Source organism: Dermacentor variabilis, chromosome 1, assembly GCF_050947875.1.
Source record: "Dermacentor variabilis isolate Ectoservices chromosome 1, ASM5094787v1, whole genome shotgun sequence".
NCBI lineage: Eukaryota > Metazoa > Arthropoda > Arachnida > Ixodida > Ixodidae > Dermacentor > Dermacentor variabilis.
This window is the reverse complement of record NC_134568.1, coordinates 185,951,692-185,969,163: the sequence shown is the minus strand read 5'-3', so window position 1 is coordinate 185,969,163 and position 17,472 is coordinate 185,951,692. Positions and strand designations below refer to the sequence as shown.

General features: G+C 43.4%; 1 protein-coding gene across 1 annotated transcript in view; it reads right to left on the bottom strand.

Moving 5' to 3' along the window:
- Positions 1–11,106, bottom strand: part of Neos (nuclear receptor coactivator protein neosin) — a 115,113-nt gene extending 104,007 nt beyond the window's left edge. Inside the window, exon 1 of the mRNA XM_075701190.1 lies at positions 10,922–11,106. The gene's annotated coding sequence lies outside the window, so the exon portion shown is untranslated. The remainder of the gene's footprint in view (positions 1–10,921) is intronic.
- Between the last annotated feature and the right edge of the window lie 6,366 nt (positions 11,107–17,472).

Sequence of the window (17,472 nt, the reverse complement as noted above, 5' to 3'; positions counted from 1 at the left end):
GTTAAGTGCGTCCTATTCTTAATCGGCAAACAAGTACATCCTTGTACCGTGCTGTTCTCTCACTTATCCAGTTCCCTAGCTTTAGTTTTATCATGTGTAGCTTATTCAATGCTGGGGTATCCCACTCTCCTTGCCAATGATTCCTCAGTTTATGGCATAGAAAAGACTTTAGGTCTGTGACAGGCATAGGGATATTTCCATCTGTGTCGCTAAAACTCACTGACGTAGCATTTTTGTCAGCAGCTACATTTCCTTTTATACCTTTGTGGCCAGGTACCCAGCATAAAACAAATCACTTGGTTGCACATATATGCGGAGCACAACACGCTGTACAGTTTGTTCAAAACGGAATTCTTGTGTTTTCGTAGACTAAGTAGGGCTCTCACGACACTTAATAAGTCTGTGAAGACAATAGCCTTAGCAACATTTGTGAGCCTCACATGTTGAATAGCCGAGAGTATAAGCATATGCTTCCGCTGTAACGATACCGGTGTGTGGATTTAGTGCCCCAGATGTTGAAAATGAGGGTCCGAGAGCTGCATAAGCAACACCAGCTGGAGACTTCGAAGCATCTGTGTGAAATTCGGCACAGGAATACTTCTCCTGAAGTTCCAAAATATGTGAATATATATGCGCCTCAGGTGCTCGTTTTGATATTTCTATGAAAGAGGTGTTACACTGAATAGTCTGCCACTCCCAAGGTGGTAGAAGCCAAATAGGAGCCATTAGGACATTCTCTAAAAGATGGACCCGTGTTTTTTCTGAGAGTGCTTCCAACCAGAGGGACAGAGGAGGCCGGATGGCTGGGCAGTTACAGAACAGCGTGACAGTGGGCAATTCACGAATAGTAAAATGAGATGGATGCTAAATATGTGATTTAACTTTCAGGGCATAAGAGAAAGTTAAATATGTCGTTTGTAGATTTAGAGACCATTTGCTGGACTTAACGTACAGGCTTTCTACAGGACTAGTCCTGAAAGCACCTGTGGCAAGACAGATACCCAAGTGGTAAATTGAATCTAGCATCAAGGCACTAGGCGTAGCAGAATTATACAATAGCCCAAGCTATACATGTCACTCACAGATCGAAATACTACACGAGTTAAAACCTATTTGTACATCATCCACATACACAGACACGTCCCGTGTACCCCGTACACATTATTGTATGTGGTATGATAGTACGGAGAGTTCATTTTTACAATGAATAGAGTGCAGCTATGCACACTACCTTACGGTACACACCTTTCCTGTGTAAATAGATGAGATAGGACATTACCAACACTAACACAGAATGTGCGGTTAGACAGGTAACTTTGAATGACATTCAGAAAATTGCCTCGGATTCCCATTTCAGCCAGGTCACGGAGAATTCCAAAACACCATGTGGCGTCCCCATATGCCTCCTCCATATAAATAAATACTGACAAAAAGAGCTACTTCTGCACAAAAGCATCACGAGTATTTACCTTGATGCAAACAAGGTGATCAGTTGTGGATTTACCTTCCATGAAACCACACTGTAGGGGGTCTAATAGTTTGTTACTTTCAAGAAAATGAAGGAGACGCCAGTTAACCATGGTCTCAAACAGTTTACATAGGCAACTTGTCAAGGCTATAGGCCTATAGCTGTTGACCAAAGTTGGGTCCTTGCAGTCTTTTATAGTATTGGAATGATTATTCCTTCTTTCCAGGCAGACGGAATGCACCTGGCAGAGAACACGGTGTTGAAAAGTGAGAGTAGTGTTTAGTGGGTTTCAGGGTCACTTCCTGTCACTTCCTGGAGCGAACCATTTAGTGCAGCCTGAAATCCCGTTATGTTAAATGGATGGTTGTAAGGTTTATTACTATTTCCTTTCCAATCCAGAGGCAGTCACTCCGCTTGTTGCCGGTATCTCAGAAATGTATCTGAGTAGTGGGATAACTAGAAATCTTTTCAAAGTGTGCCCCTAGAGAATCAGCTTCGTCAATAAGTGAGTCTTCTTGTGTATTTATTAATGGTAGTTTACCCTGTTTCAGGCTTTTCTTTCGTTGCTATATGAATTAATGCTAGAGATGTATTTTTGCCAGCTGCCCCTTTTGGCACGGTGGCGTGTTCCACCTTCAGACTTTATTTTCTTCAAGCTTATCAGGTTCTCAGTAGTTAGAGTCGCAAAGGTGACTTCAAGCCTTATCTTGATTTTTACAAGCTTCCTTACACTCCTCATTCCACCAGAGAATACTTTGTTTAGAGGGCGATCCACTTATTTCAGCTATACAATAGATGCAGCATCAGTCATAAACACTGTCAAACATGACACTGCGTCATAGATTGGGAGAGTACAGATGTCATCCCAGGTCAAATGCATCAGCTCTCTGTATCATTTCCAGTCAGCAGTCGACCTCCCAAACGGGTAGATGTGGAGAACACTCATCACCTTTTGTCAATTTTAAGACAATTGGGAAATGGTCGCTCCCATACAGATTTTTGATCACGTTTCACTCCAAGTATAGTACGAGTGTACTTGATATGATGCTTAGCTCTATAGATGAGAACATTTCGTTTGCCACGCTGTAGAATGTGGGCTCTTCCTTGTTTAGTAGGCATGCACTTGTGGAAAAGAGCAAGTTTTCTAATACATGCCCTCTCTCATCGCAACAAGAATCTCCCCAGAGAGTGCTATGTACATTTAAATCGCCTATTACCAATGCAAGGTTTGGGAAGTTCTACGATAAAGCTCTGGAATTCTGTTTTGGAAAGTTGATGGCTGGGAGGGATGTACAGAGCTAACTGTGACTAGCTTATTAAATAGCACAGCTCTGATCACAACTGCCTCAAGAGGCACTTGCAGCTGTAAATGCTGGCAGGCAACACCCTTGTCTACTATTACGGCCACACCGCCCAACGAGGCAAGGGTATTGTTGCGGTCTTTGCGATAGATGTCATATTGTCGGAGAAAGTTCGTGTGTGAAGGATTGAGGTGTGTCTCTTGAACACACAGTACCCTTGGATTCAGTTTATGTAGTGTTTCCTTAATGTCATCAAGATTATGTATTAGATCTCTCACATTCCATTGTATTATTTGTGTAGCCATATTGGAAATGTTTTGCGCTGTGTGTGAAGAGAAATAAATTTAGCCCACGAGACCTTTCCAGGCTCCGTGATATGAGATTTTTCCTTTTCCCCGGTGGGCTCCAGGGAGCTGCGCCATTCCTTTGGCGTCTGAGACGCCGTACTAGTGTTGCTTGCATCCATCACCTCTTCAGAGATGCTAGATGATGCCCGCTCGGCAGGCCTATTTGGGTTTTCTCTGGCCTGTCTGCAAGCGCAGTGACTCTGGGACCGGCAGACCTGGATTTCTGCTGGCCCTTCATGGCAGCGATCAGAACAGCACTGGCCGCTCCTGCCAGAAGGAGCTGATAGTGGAACCACCATTACATTTAGTGTAATTCAGGCAGCCGCCGGAGGATGTGCCGCTGTCCCCCGGCGTGTCACATCACTGTAGGACGGATTCAATCGATTGTGAGCAGAAAAATTCTTGTGCGCTTCTGGGAACAAGATGTTTAGTTTGACCTTGAATTCAATTATTTATTTTTCTTTCTTCCATGACGGGCACAATTGCGAATAGGCTGTGCGGTCTCCGCCACAGCACAGTGGGTTGCGGAAGCACAGTTGTCTTTAGATGCACATCTGCACATGTAGCATGCCCTTGGCAGCTCTGAGACCCATGCCCTAAACGCTGACACTTGAAGCATTGGAGCGGATGGGATTGTACGGCCGTACACAAAGTTTACAATATCCGGTCTCTATTTAATCGGGGAGTTCACTAGTTCCAAACATTATCACATGCTTTGTTGGAATTTCCTTGTCATCACGCCTTAACTTAATTTGTTGCACCTTTACCACGCTCTGGTCTTGCAATCCATCCAACAGCTTGCTTTCACCGAGTTCAAGGAGGCCTTCATCAGAATTGACACCATGCAGTGTTCATTGACCTGTGGGGGCTCACATAGACAGGAATGTCATCAAACGCAACAAGTTTTGTCAGTTTTTTGCATTTAAGCTTGCCGCCGCTTTCCATCTTAGTTATTTTGTAACCAGAGCCGATTGCTTCCGTCAGACATTTTGCGACAACAGATAGGGATATTGTAAGGACTGTCTTGGTTTCGTGTTGACTGTGTATTACATGGTACTTCGGAAATGTTTCTCTTGGTTTCATGAAAAAGTTGAACGCTTCATCAGTGCGCCCCCTCTTCAGGGAGCGATCAGAGAGTGGAGGGAAACTGGAAGCCATATATAGCATTACTGGATTCGGTAGGAATGCCCACCGCCCACCTCGGAGCCCAACCTGGGGATGTCACATGATTAGAAATATTATATTCTGCATACGCCAGCGGTACGTTCCCACTATAACTTAATATATATATACCCAAGACTGGATATATTACACAAGGTTAAACCTTGCCGCCCAGAAAATAGGATGTTAAACGAAGTGAATAGAAGAAAAGAAAGATGGAAAAGCGAGAGAGAAAGCAAAAAAATTCAGGAGGGGGGCAGGAAAAGGCGACTGCTGATTTCCTCCAGGTGGGTCAGTCTGGAGGTGCCGTCTATATGAAGCAGAGGCCAAAGAGGTGTGTTGCCTTCACCGGGGGGCCTTAAAGGTCCAAACACCTGGTATTGACTCAACCCCCAGGATTGAGATCAGACATCCACCTTTGTAGTAATTGCTACGAATGGGTGGATGTCTGATTTTCCCTTAATTAATAAACCCCCAGGATCCCTCTTTCCCCAGACACGGCTAAGCTACGCACGGCTGCAGGCAGGAGGGTCCAGCCATCATGTAGAATGCAGTTCAGTATTCTACAAGTTGTTAGTGTAGATTTTGCTTTCTACAATTCATTTGAGGGCTGTGCCTGTGTCACTGCACCCAATGATAAAGTACCTTAGCTACTGCAACTGCTGCTCTGTCTTCTTTTTTAGAACTGCTAGAGTTACCAGAGAAAACAAAAGTGTGCTGCATAATTCAGATGCTATCAAGGAGGAACACTGAGTATACCTTAAACAACATGCAAAACAACAGACAATAACTAAGAACCTACGTGCTTTTTTTTTTTTTTTGATGCCGGGGTATACAGGTAAACTTCAGGTCAACTTACAGCGCCATAGCCATGAAGTCTAACAACTCCCGTGGTGCATTTTTATGTAGCCACACGTCTCAATTTCGGCACAGCTTTGCTTAGCTGCATGATGCCTCCACGGCATCTCTACATGCACGAAGATAAGAAAACCTAGGATCTGTGCAGCCTTTAATAATCTTACCCTTAGAAAAGGCAATGTGCAGGAGCCACACAGGCTGTGGCATCAGACAATGTTCAGTCCACTCACCCTTAGTGCACACACAACAGAGACACCACACAAAAAAGCACAACCAAATCATGCAAGAGAAAGTGCAATAGGCCCCCGATGGTTGAGACATCCGTACCATGGTTCATCCTGTTCATTGTATGCGAAATGCGCAAGCTGTCGGATTGTTTTAAGTGAACAGCCGTCTAATACTTCTTAGGGAACTTGGTACTATGAGAAACTGCTCTTAATTACCAATAGTTTCCACTAAATGGCAACATTACATGTGGGCCTAACTGTAGTGTATATGCAGGTTTCACTTGCTTTTTTACCTTAAAAGAAATCTTACACAGCTTTTGGATCTGCTTTTTCATGAATAAATAAGAAGCCCACGTCTAATCCTTTAAAACACAATCTATTCTCCAATGCCCATCAAAGGTTTTAAACAATATTTAACAATTTCTATGTTGTGCTTTTGAATTTTAATGCTAAGCCTTTGGAATCAACACAATAAAAAGACCACATTTCAGGATAACAAAAATCATACCAAGCTTCTCCCTAATTATAACTACCACACCACTCACGTTATTCTAGGATCAAATAAAAGCAGTGTATTTCACATTATTCCTTGTAAAAATTAACAGAAAAAAACATTAGAAAGATCCTTAAGCATTACTGCAAGCAAGTACCACTAATGTCACAGTTACATAAAGTTCTCACATTCCACAAAACCAGATATTAAACAAGAGTATACAAACAAAAGCTGGTCACAATGTTGTCACTCTCCAGCATAATTTGGGCTTACATGCCCTTTATCTCCTTTAACCAAGTGTCAAATACATGTGTCCACAAACTGACGAACCCCAACTTTCAGTTACAATACTGTGCCACAGTATCTCACATAGCAACAGTCATTTGCAATAATGTTTGTTACTCTACTATGTATTTGTTAACCTACCCTTTCAATGTGACACTCTGATTTTGAAGTGTGCAACACCTCTTCATTATGCTTTGTGCAGACATCACTGCCGAGAACAGCACAAGCCAAATTTTAATAATAGGTTGTGTGAGAACCTATATTCAAAATTGTCGTGCTTGTCTAACACCTACTTTGGAAGGCTTTGTACTCAAAACAAGGTAACAAGCCCAGTTTCCACAGACAAATTGAACTAGATTACATGTTCACAATGAGCAGCTTCAGATGAAGTGAATGTGTAGCTGGTTGCTGCATGCTACCAACACACTAGGCCTGCATAGTGGTGCTGCATAGCATAGTCTGCCTAGCAAGGGCCAGGATAATGTAAAGATTCTATCCAAATGCTATTCCTTTTCGTGCTTCGTCAGTGGTCAGAGCAGCACTGCACCCGCATTATTAACAGGATCAGCCAACTGCGAATGGTGCATGATACGAGTGGAACAGAATCAACCGGAAAGAATTCCTAAATTATACCGGCCCAGAACTCTCAGAAATGTATTTATAAAACTTCAAACCTAAATGTCTTGCACTCAGTGAGCCTAAGAAAAATGATTGCACGAAAAAGCACTGAAAGGCCGACAGAAAACTATGCTAGTAAAACTTGCACTCCTTTTTCCGAGTTCTATTCCTGTCATATCACAACTAGCCCACCCTGGTGTTAAAGGCGCAATAAAAAGCAACATTAAGCTAATTTAAACCAATTCCTTCGAAACTATTTTTGCCAGTCTCGATGCTGTCAAAATCCACGTCATGGCAAGTTAGTGCAGGAAATCGAAAGCGGCAGGCGGCACGACACGTCTTTAGTTTGTGCATCTCTTTTGGTATTGTAGAAGGGTAAATTACTAAGAGTGAGAGAATACTGGCAACTTTTGAATAACAAATTGAATAGTCACTATTCGTCAATGCGAGCATTTTTTTGAACATTTCAAAACTTCCAGTGCACCCAATTAAGCACAAAATTTGGGCAAAAAGTACACTAACATTTCACCCCTGCAGGCATAGCATAGGTGAGAATCTGCACAGTGGAGCGCACACATCCCTTAGGTAGCCATACTTTGTTTGCTCTTAATGCTCCATTTGTGCTTTTAATAAATGCACCATAACGTACTTTGCAATGATAGAAACTTGCTAACTTTAAGAATACTAAGATGTGAACACCATATTTTAATTAAATGCAATAACGACTGTTTATTATTCGAAAAATACTTGTAAACCATTCAATGCTCGATTCTGTTCATTTTTGGCATTATTCGATTCGTATTCGATTTGGTCTCAAAAAGCATTATTCACACACCACTATAAATTACTATTATAGCTGAAGTTTTTCTCTTTAGTGTCCCATGAACATAGGTGGAGTGCTACTAGGAAAACTGACAAAGCAAAAATTAAAAGAAACGAAACAATATTTACATTATTCTGGCTTAGTACATTGAAACACAACATAAATTGGGATTATTGTACATTGCCTTGAAAGCTGTAGATGACAAAATTGCATATCATACAGAGCCAACATGCTACTATTAGCATTTTTCTTAAATTTTGCATACTTCGCATTTTTCTAGCTCACAAACTTACAAGAGATAAAACTTTCAAGAGATAATTTGTAATTGGATTTGCACAAACCAGTTTCTGTAAGCAGATTATTAAAGTGGAACCAAGGCACTCCAGTTTTAGAAACAACCATATATTATACAAGCAATAAACTATAAGCCACACTCAATGTATTTGACAAGAGGTGGGCAAATATCAACGTTTCCGAATACAAATAGTGAGTATTCCATATAGAATAGTCAAATGCAGATGCATATATTTACAGCAGGAAGATTTATTTCGGTATAGTTGGGTACTACGCCTGCATCGATTAGTTTAAACAAAGGCAGCCAACCATCAGGTACAAAGGATCAACTTTGAACGATAAGATCACTAAAGGTCATTAAAAAAATTGCCCAAACAGCCTCTTATCAACATTAAAGCCTGTAGCAAAAAAGAATGACTGCTGTATGACTAACTTAATTAAACAGTTGCTGATAAATATCAGCAGTAGTGCATAAAAAAAAACTGCTGAAAGAGGCGTGCCGCAGGCACATGTAGAAGGGCCCACTATAAGGAAAACATCCCAGGTTGTAGCATAAAAGTATAACTGCTACATGGCTTGACTGCCAAAAATACTAAATGGCAGACTATAAGCAAAAATCAGAGGTCACGTAAGCTTCCACCACGAAAACAAAAAGAAACCTCGCATTACTTCGGTAACTTTTGTCAAAGTCAAACTTGTCATTATTTGCGATACTTTGCTTAACACAGAGGGAACAGTAACCAGACTATCACAGTCGGTTGATGCAAAATATTTGGTTCAAATATTCGAAAACACAAATTTCTTTTTCAAATAGGAATACGAACCAGTGTGTCATATTCGATTTGTATTCGAAACTTCAAGTATCTGCCCACCCCTAACCTTGACATTAAGCTATGTTCACCGTATCTAGTAATGCTAGTAATCGTTATAGAAATAAGGAATCAATAAGTAGCATATTAGTCAAACTGACTTAAGAATGAGCTTCAGCCTACTCTTAGCTCTTAACAATCTGAACACACAGATTTTGCTGTTCTACAAGATAGTACCACACACAAAAGAACATGTCGGCTATTCAATGTGCTGGAGAGCACGAAGCTAAGAAACCAGATTTAACATAGCAGTGGAAGCAATTCTCTTATACCAGACAGGTCTAGTATTATTAAGTAGAGAAAGATGCTCATTTTGCAGGCTGCTAAATCAACAAGTTCATGAGAAATCCCAGTGGTTTGTCTGAAGTAACTTTTGTTGGCTCAACAGATGAAAATGCATGTCTTTGGGCTGATTCAGCTCAAGAATTCACTTGTGAGCAAATGTAAGGAAATGTAACTTCAATCTATCACAGATCTTGCATTTGGTGGACAAAAGCATGCCTCCTTGCCTGAACAAGGAGACTGCTAATTGACCAGTGTAATTCATTATTAGAAATTATGAAACGTGGGCAAAAATCACTAGAGGAGCGCTGTTACAGTTGCAAATAGTACAGTGCCATGCAAACATGGTGCCTGACACATAGGTTGGTTTGATCCCATTACAGAGCTAAACAGCTGTCACATATATACTTCGACACTTGAAATGCGACCATGACCAACGTGAACCAACAGAAAAACAAACAACACACAAAGTTAATTCAATAGCGAACATTGTTTAACTGCGCGAACAAACGGACCACAGAGACAGCATGGGACAAGGACGGGCGCAGACAAAGACTGCGCCAGTCCTTGTCCCATGCTGTCTCTGTGGTCCGTTTGTTTGCGCAGTTAAACAATGTACCAACTCGCCCAACAACAAGTTCTTCTAAAATACATATGTTCTACAGCGGGCTATGGTTTTTGTGTTCCCTGCGCCGTCCATGTCTCATGCTGTCTGTGTGGGCCGTTTGTTCGCGCAGTGAAACAATGTTCGCTAATATGTACCAACTCACCCAACAACAAGTTCTTCTAAAAGTTAATTCAATAACAACTCTGCATGAAAAACAGATTGGCGAAAGGCTGTCGACAAAAGTGTTTTGTAGTCGTGCATAGCCAACCCAAAGCAGTTATTGATCGTTTCACAGGATACATTTAATCGATTAATAATTCATAGGTGTTACCAGCCCTAGTTTACATTTGGCAGAAATAAGGGCGACATTATGCGTAATACACAGGCAAATTTCAAAATGTGTGGGTTAATTATAGTATTCGCAATAAATTATGTATGTTGCAGCAGTGCTCATGTATGATGATTTCTGTTGAGTGTAGCCTACTAACGTTTTACATCATTCATAACGGTGACATTCACATATGCGCATCAGGGTAGGCACAGCGATCTATATCTGCACTGAAAACATTAGCGACACGAGCTCTCACAACCCTTCTTACATGAAACAGCACGGCAAACACGTAACTAAAAACAAAAACACGTCGAGCTGTCGAGAGTGGCACACACGTACAACCAAAACTTGTTCCATAATGCCCACGTTTTAGGAGGCGCAAACGCGTACAACGTTGATTATATTCAAGTGCACCAATGTAATTTGCAAACCACTGAGAATGTGCAATGTGTGCGCGATCACAAGTTGTCACACAATAAATAATTAAAAAGCATTGTGAATTAAGCGAAAGGCGAAAAAGAAGCTGAACAAACACGGGAGACACACTCCGCGCGCACTTTTTCGACGTTCTGTGCAACGTGTTTGCAATCAAGTGCAAGAAGACCGCAATATGCGTGCACCTCTCTAAAAGGAACAAAAAGATTCGAATTTCATTCATATTCCTCCAGCAACGAATAGAATTCGACCCAAGACGCATTTTGTCAAGTGAGCTTCGGCAAAACCCGGCTTAGAAATCAGTGTCAAAGCAACAGGGAAGAAAAAAAAAGTTATTAACCACCGACGAAACTTGCACACACATGCTGAGAAACAAAATATTTTTAAACTTTTGCCACATTAACACTGCATGTAGTAACTTTTCTTCTATTTCTCTTAGGGTTACCAAGACGATTGTAGTAGACAACGCAAAGGCCTGACAGGGTCTATATTAATGGGAAAGGGAAATCAACCTAGGCTTACCTTACAGTATTAGCGACGCAACACGTGGAATGTACCACTGGTATCGCGTATAAAACCCCGCTTTCAAAGCTACCACAGTGCTACAGTACAAGGCACGTATCCACGCCGCGCGGCAGCCCAGGCAGCCATCATAGGCACAAGGGCCGCGCATAGGCGAAACGCATTGCTTGATTGGCTGGGTGGTAAAGGCGCCGTCTAATTGGTCAATGGGCCGGCCAAAGCGACCAGAGCCACAGCTAGAGGCATTGCCTCTTTATTAGATGCCTGTCGCATGCGCGGAAAACCAGCTGCCAATCCCTCTTCATTTATTCCCCTCCACTACTGTTGGTCGCGAGCGCCAAATATTGCTAGCGGAACCACTAGGCACTAATTAGGGCAAAATTTTCCCTTAATTAATTTCTTCAATCGGGAGGCTTTTCTTTCGAAGAACCCGTATGGGTTTCCGTTGTAGCAATTGCTACGACTGGGTGAATTCTCATTTTCTCTTAGTTAATTACTTCTCTCCACATTGTGGGTTTCTGCAGAACTATTATGTCAAACACTAGACGTGGCTTCCGAAATTGTCCTCAGGGGCGCGCATTAATCGCGAAGGCTATTAACCTTCATCATAGCTTAGAGTATGTTTGCGGCACGGAGCAAGAAATATTTAGGAGTGGAAACTCCGCTGTTTGCGGCGACCAGAAAAGGTCACAAGCCCGCGGAGCCGTTATCGTGCTGGCGGCGCCTGGCGGCCTGGAAAGAAATTACCGCCGTTGAGAGCGCGCCGGAGTACGCCGGAGTGGCCGGAGCCATAGAGTTTCCTACAAATAATTTTGTAGGAAACTCTATGGCCGGAGCGGCCTGCCCGAACGCTGCATCTTTTTTTTTTTTTTCGCTGCGGCTTTTACGACGCGCCGCATGGCGCCGCTACTGTATATGGCCCCGTCGGCGCATACAACAATTGTTTCACCTCCTATATGTCTTACTCCGTGGTTTGCGGCCAGTACAGGCGACAGCTATTCTTGTGCCAGACAACCAACCTGTAAAATGCACACCCCATGGAGTTTCATATTAGTATAACTAGAGGGAAATCTGGCGCTGCGATCGTTCAACCAACATGGACGAGAATGATGAGAAGCACACGCTTCGGATTGGCATTCTGTTGACTGGAAAACTAGTCTACAAGTATTTTTTGGCAGTTTTTGTTTCTCCAAGCCCGAAAACGACCTACAGGGGCGCTGCGAGCGCCACTCGCGTGACGTCTGGGCACGGACTCGCGCCTGTCGTCTGCTGCAGTTCGGGCGGTGTCCGGGCGCCTTCTGCAGCATTTACGTTTGTTCGTCCAAGTTCTCTATGCTTGCATACTTATGACGGTCGTCTCAAACATATTTTTACGACGTCTTCGTTCTCGAAAATTAATTTAAAGAGCTTATTTCCTGGACGACAACGTATTTCTAAGAGGTAACGCTATAGTGCCAGCCGAATAAGCTCAGACCAGCCCACTGCGAGTTTTTCGTACGAAGATCTACACTTTGCAGTGGTAGCCCACGTGAATAATAAAAGCACAGACGCAAAAAACGCACATAAGAATCCAGTTAGGATATCATACCTGCCGTAATGCAACAAGCACCTCACAAACGTTGGCTATATACGACTTCCACAGCATTTACCTTGATTTTTATCCGCTATAACATCGTTGCTCACGACGAGTAGTTCGTGATATAATATTGAATTTTTGCATTTCTTCACAGTAACGCTCGGCAGTAACACGAGAACTTAACACTGCGGTTTTGGTTCTAGCAGCACCACTTGCTTCTTTAATTGTTTCTGAAAAAGGCTGTTCATCACCGTTAACTTTAAGTAGGGGTAATTTGAAGTAAAGCTAATTGAGGCTTACAGCTGTTTGTAGCATACGGAAAGGACTGTACCAATATTTATTCCGTTTTTAGTGCTACACGTTCAACTCACTTGAGCAATTTACTGGTGATCTCTACTTGAGCAACAGACATAACGAATCTGTTTGGCAAACAGACGCAAGATGCTCGGCCCAAATGGTTGAGTGAAATATGCCTTTTGGACCGTATGACTGCAGCCAGAAAGAAGCCGAAGCCTCATTTATTAGTAGTATGGGACATATTGAAGATGTCATTATTCCGCCGTGGAAGTCAACAATCAAGTGAATTCGTGTGAAGCTTGTGGTGTCTTTCTTATGAGGCTGGTATGCGAGGTTTTATTTTACGTACTGACGAAGCGAACAGTTCTGTTTGTATAATTAACAACGCCGTATTGAGACGTGGTGAGGCAGAAAGTGTTTGAATTTTCATTATCAAGGCAGCTTAAGCTGCACTGTAGCGTCTCAAGTATACTTTAAGCATTGCAATTGGCGCTGTAGGAAACTGCATCACAGTTTCAATTCGAAGTTGAAGTGAACGGATCGGTTTCCAGAACAATGCGTGCCTCGCCAGAACGACAGTCGGTTGTTTCCGTAACTTCCGTTGCGTGAGGGGTATGCCATATTGTCGATAAAGGCTACTGATAGGATATAAAGGCCACATTGATGGGATAAACATAGCGCCAATCAATTGGTTCTCGATCTTAATTGCGAAACTTTCCTTTCAGTCGATTGTTATTACGGTATTCGTGAAGCATATACATACTATACATGACGCGCCATCATGTTAACGCATTGCTCATGCATGCATGAGCAATGCGTTAACTGTGTGCCTGTCTGAGAGAACGGTGAAAGTATAGTTGCAAATTTTTTCATTCAGAAGGTACCTAACTCTTCCTTTTACTCGTTAATAAAATGGCCATATTTGACTATAACAACACACCAGAGTGATTTAGAATCATGATGAAAGCTTCGCTTGGCAGTGTCCTATCACGTATTTATAAAGTTGACACCATATAGCAAGATTTTTCTTCCATGTAAAATGCAATGTCTCTCATAGATAAGTACTAAGGGAATTTTAAGTGTTTAGCGAAGCATCAAACACAACTTCGCGTGTTGAATTTGCAGACATTCTTTTTACGCAAAATCAGTGTAGACCCCTTCAATGCTACATAGCTTGCGATATCCGAGCCGCGAATTTTCTCGGCTCACGCGGTTTTGAAAAAGGAACTGCGGTTCAGGCATGACAGTAGAAAGAAGCCGATAGAACATTCAGTAAGCACGGCTCGAGCCTCCGATACCCTAGGCATGCACAAAAGGGACGAGTGCGCGAACCTTCAATAAGTGCGGCTCGAGCCTGCGATGCCCTAGGCGCCCTAGGCATGCACAAAAGGGACGAGTGCGCGCGGCAGCTCAGCGAGCCGGAGCGAGCGGCGTCCTGGCCTTGACGTCACTCGCGAGAGGGCGCCACTCCAACTTCTCGCCGTCTGCCTTTGTTATGTTGCTCCAAAAGGCGTTGGTTGCTCTAAGTGACGATGGCGGGCTCAGCCAACGTATGGGACAAAATGTTTATGTCGCGGTGTGGTGTCGAAGCCCTGACGAGAAAGCGACGGCATGGTAAACGATGAAAGAACATGTTTTTACCGTTTGGACCTTGGTTTGTTAAGTGTGTTGGGTTGGCGCTGTAGCGTTACGTACTTTATGAAACATCAGAATAGGAAAAAGAAGGCACTACTGATACAAGACATAGACAGTTGTACTTCTCGTGGTTGACAACCAAATTTTATTGAGGGCCTTATTAGGCATTGCTCGTTTATGTGCTCATTGAAATGTGTGTTTTAGGAGTTTGAGAACACAAACTTACTTGTGGCAGGAAAGGTTGCTGCTTCCTGGCTGCACTCTTGTGTCGCAAGATGTGTAAGTGCAAAGCCACGCCATAATGTTTCGGAAGCGGTACGTCAATATAAAATATGATGAAGCATACTCGTAGGAGGCCTCAAGCATCCCTGCTAGCAGTGCAGCAGGTGTGTTTTAAAAGTACTTGAAGACGTTCAGCAATCGTGACAGCCAACGCAGCCTTTCGAAAGAGCGAAAGAGTTCGCAAGTGCCTGTCGTCTTCGAGAAAAGTCTCGCGTTTGCAGCGAGCAGGAGTCGTAGCAGACGACGACTCAAGGGCGCAACACTTTCTCACAATACAACATCTTTTATTTCCATAAATACTTGAGTATTTTTATATAAGTACATGCACGGTTGTTATTGCTGTTGCAAAAATAAATAAATAATTATTCTATGACATTAAATCGGGAACAGAATCACACAAGAATACATACCCTGGTATGCCTTGTTGATAAACCATAGTAAACCATGGTTCCATCTCAAAGTCATAACAAAGTTTACGTAGCGTGTTGTACATTACATAACATCCCAAGCAGCAGAAAGTCCCCGTTACAAAATGGGCCCAACGTCTCTGGCCGACTGCAAAACGGTTGGCCCGACCTCCGCACCCGATGCGGGGCCGGCATCGGGGATTGACACTGGCCTCACGTCTGAACAATGGCCTCACGTCGGAAAGCGACTTAGGCCCGACCACTGTAGCCGACAAGGCCGAGTGCACACTGCACGCGGGCTGACTACGACCCAACATTTCGTAAGCACCGGTTTGCCGTTGGCCATCAGCTGGGTGCGGACGTTTTTGAAGCGAAAAGCATCACTACGCTAGTCAAAACCGCGCTTCGCGCGAGCCGGCGTATGTCGGAGCACAAGTGACGTCACGCACGGCGCAGGTGGCCACTGCCGCGCGCTATGCGCAATCGCTTGACGTTCGCCGCAAGCGCGTGTTTATATATCGCGGATTGATTGATTGAAAACATCATTTGCAGAATATTCGTAGAACTCGTGGGTGGGCCGCCTAGTCCGGTAGTCCACTGGTTATTGCTGCTGCTCTGTCCCTTCCCACCAGCCAGTGCTGACGGTCAGCATCATCGCTGAGCAGAATAGCCTCCCACTGCTCTTCTGAGGGATTTGGAATGGGGTCAACTATGGAGGCCGACTATATAACCGCTTGCCAGAGAATAGGTGTGCGCATTCAACATGGAAGGAGAAGAGAGTGATACTACCGATACATAAGTGTTACCACGTGAGTTGGCTCAAAAGAGCGAAGAAATGAAAGGCTGAAAGCTCTACGAGCGTCCGAGACACCCGAACAACGAGAAGAACGTCTCGCTAAACGACGCAGCAAAGCCGAGTCTGAAACGCCAGAAGTACGACAGGCACGTCTCGCTAAACATTTGGCACAAAAGTCCCGTTGAGCGGTACCAGTAACTACCAGGGAACATGGAAGACGTGATCTACGCCGTATTCATGCTGGAATACAATATCAACACGATGAACAAGAAAAAAAAAAAGCGGCTATACTCAGGTGTCGCAACTACAGTATAGACGATGTGGAAAATTACAAGCGAGAACACGTCTTGCTCTACCTCCCCTTTCGTAACGAAGTGCATATACTAGACGGTAATGCCTTCGTCAAAATGTTTGACGAAAACAAGGAGGCAAGCATGGGGGTAAAGCAAAGATACTCCGCTGGTGCGTCTGGCTGAACTGATGACAGTTTGTGAAAGCGTTAATAATGACAACAATGAAGAAGAAATATATGTTCAGCAAGCTTGCGGAGATGATGGCCCTTCTGCTGTACCCACATCGGTAGACCAGAATGATAACTCTAACCTGTAGGTCTATGTTTGATTTCAGCATAGAGGCTATCCACGGATGGAAGGGATAAAGAAGTTTAATAATCCTGCATAACTTATGGTATATATCATTGATAAGCAATTTGCATAACTACACAAGGCAGACGTATAGCATAACCATAAGCTAACCAAAGCATATCCATAGGCTAAATCATAAAGCATAACCATAAGCTAAACCGTAAGCATATCATCATCATCATCATCAGCCTAGTTACGCCCACTGCAGGGCAAAGGCCTCTCCCATACTTCTCCAACTACCCCGGTCATGTACTAATTGTGGCCATGTTGTCCCTGCAAACATCTTAATTTCATCCGCCCACCTAACTTTCTGCCGCCCCCTGCTACGCTTCCCTTCCCTTGGAATCCAGTCCGTAACCCTTAATGACCAAAGGTTATCTTCCCTCCTCATTACATGTCCTGCCCATGGCCATTTCTTTTTCTTGATTTCAACTAAGATGTCGTTTACCCGCGTTTGTTGCCTCACCCAATCTGCTCTTTTCTTATCCCTTAACGTTACACCCATCATTCTTCTTTCCATAGCTCGTTGCGTCGTCCTCAATTTCAGCAGAACCCTTTTCGTAAGCCTCCAGGTTTCTGCCCCATATGTGAGTACTGGTAACACACAGCTGTTATACACTTTCCTTTTGAGGGATAGTGGCAACCTGCTGTTCATGATTTGAGAATGCCTGCCAAACGCACCCCAGCCCATTCTTATTCTTCTGGTTATTTCAGTCTCATGATCCGGATCCGTGGTCACTACCTGCCCTAAGTAGATGTATTCCCTTACCACTTCCAGTGCTTCGCTACCTATCGTAAACTGCTGTTCTCTTCCGAGACTGTTAAACAATACTTTAGTTTTCTGCAAATTAATTTTCAGACCCACCCTTCTGCTTTGCCTCTCCAGGTCAGTGAGCATGCATTGCAATTGGTCT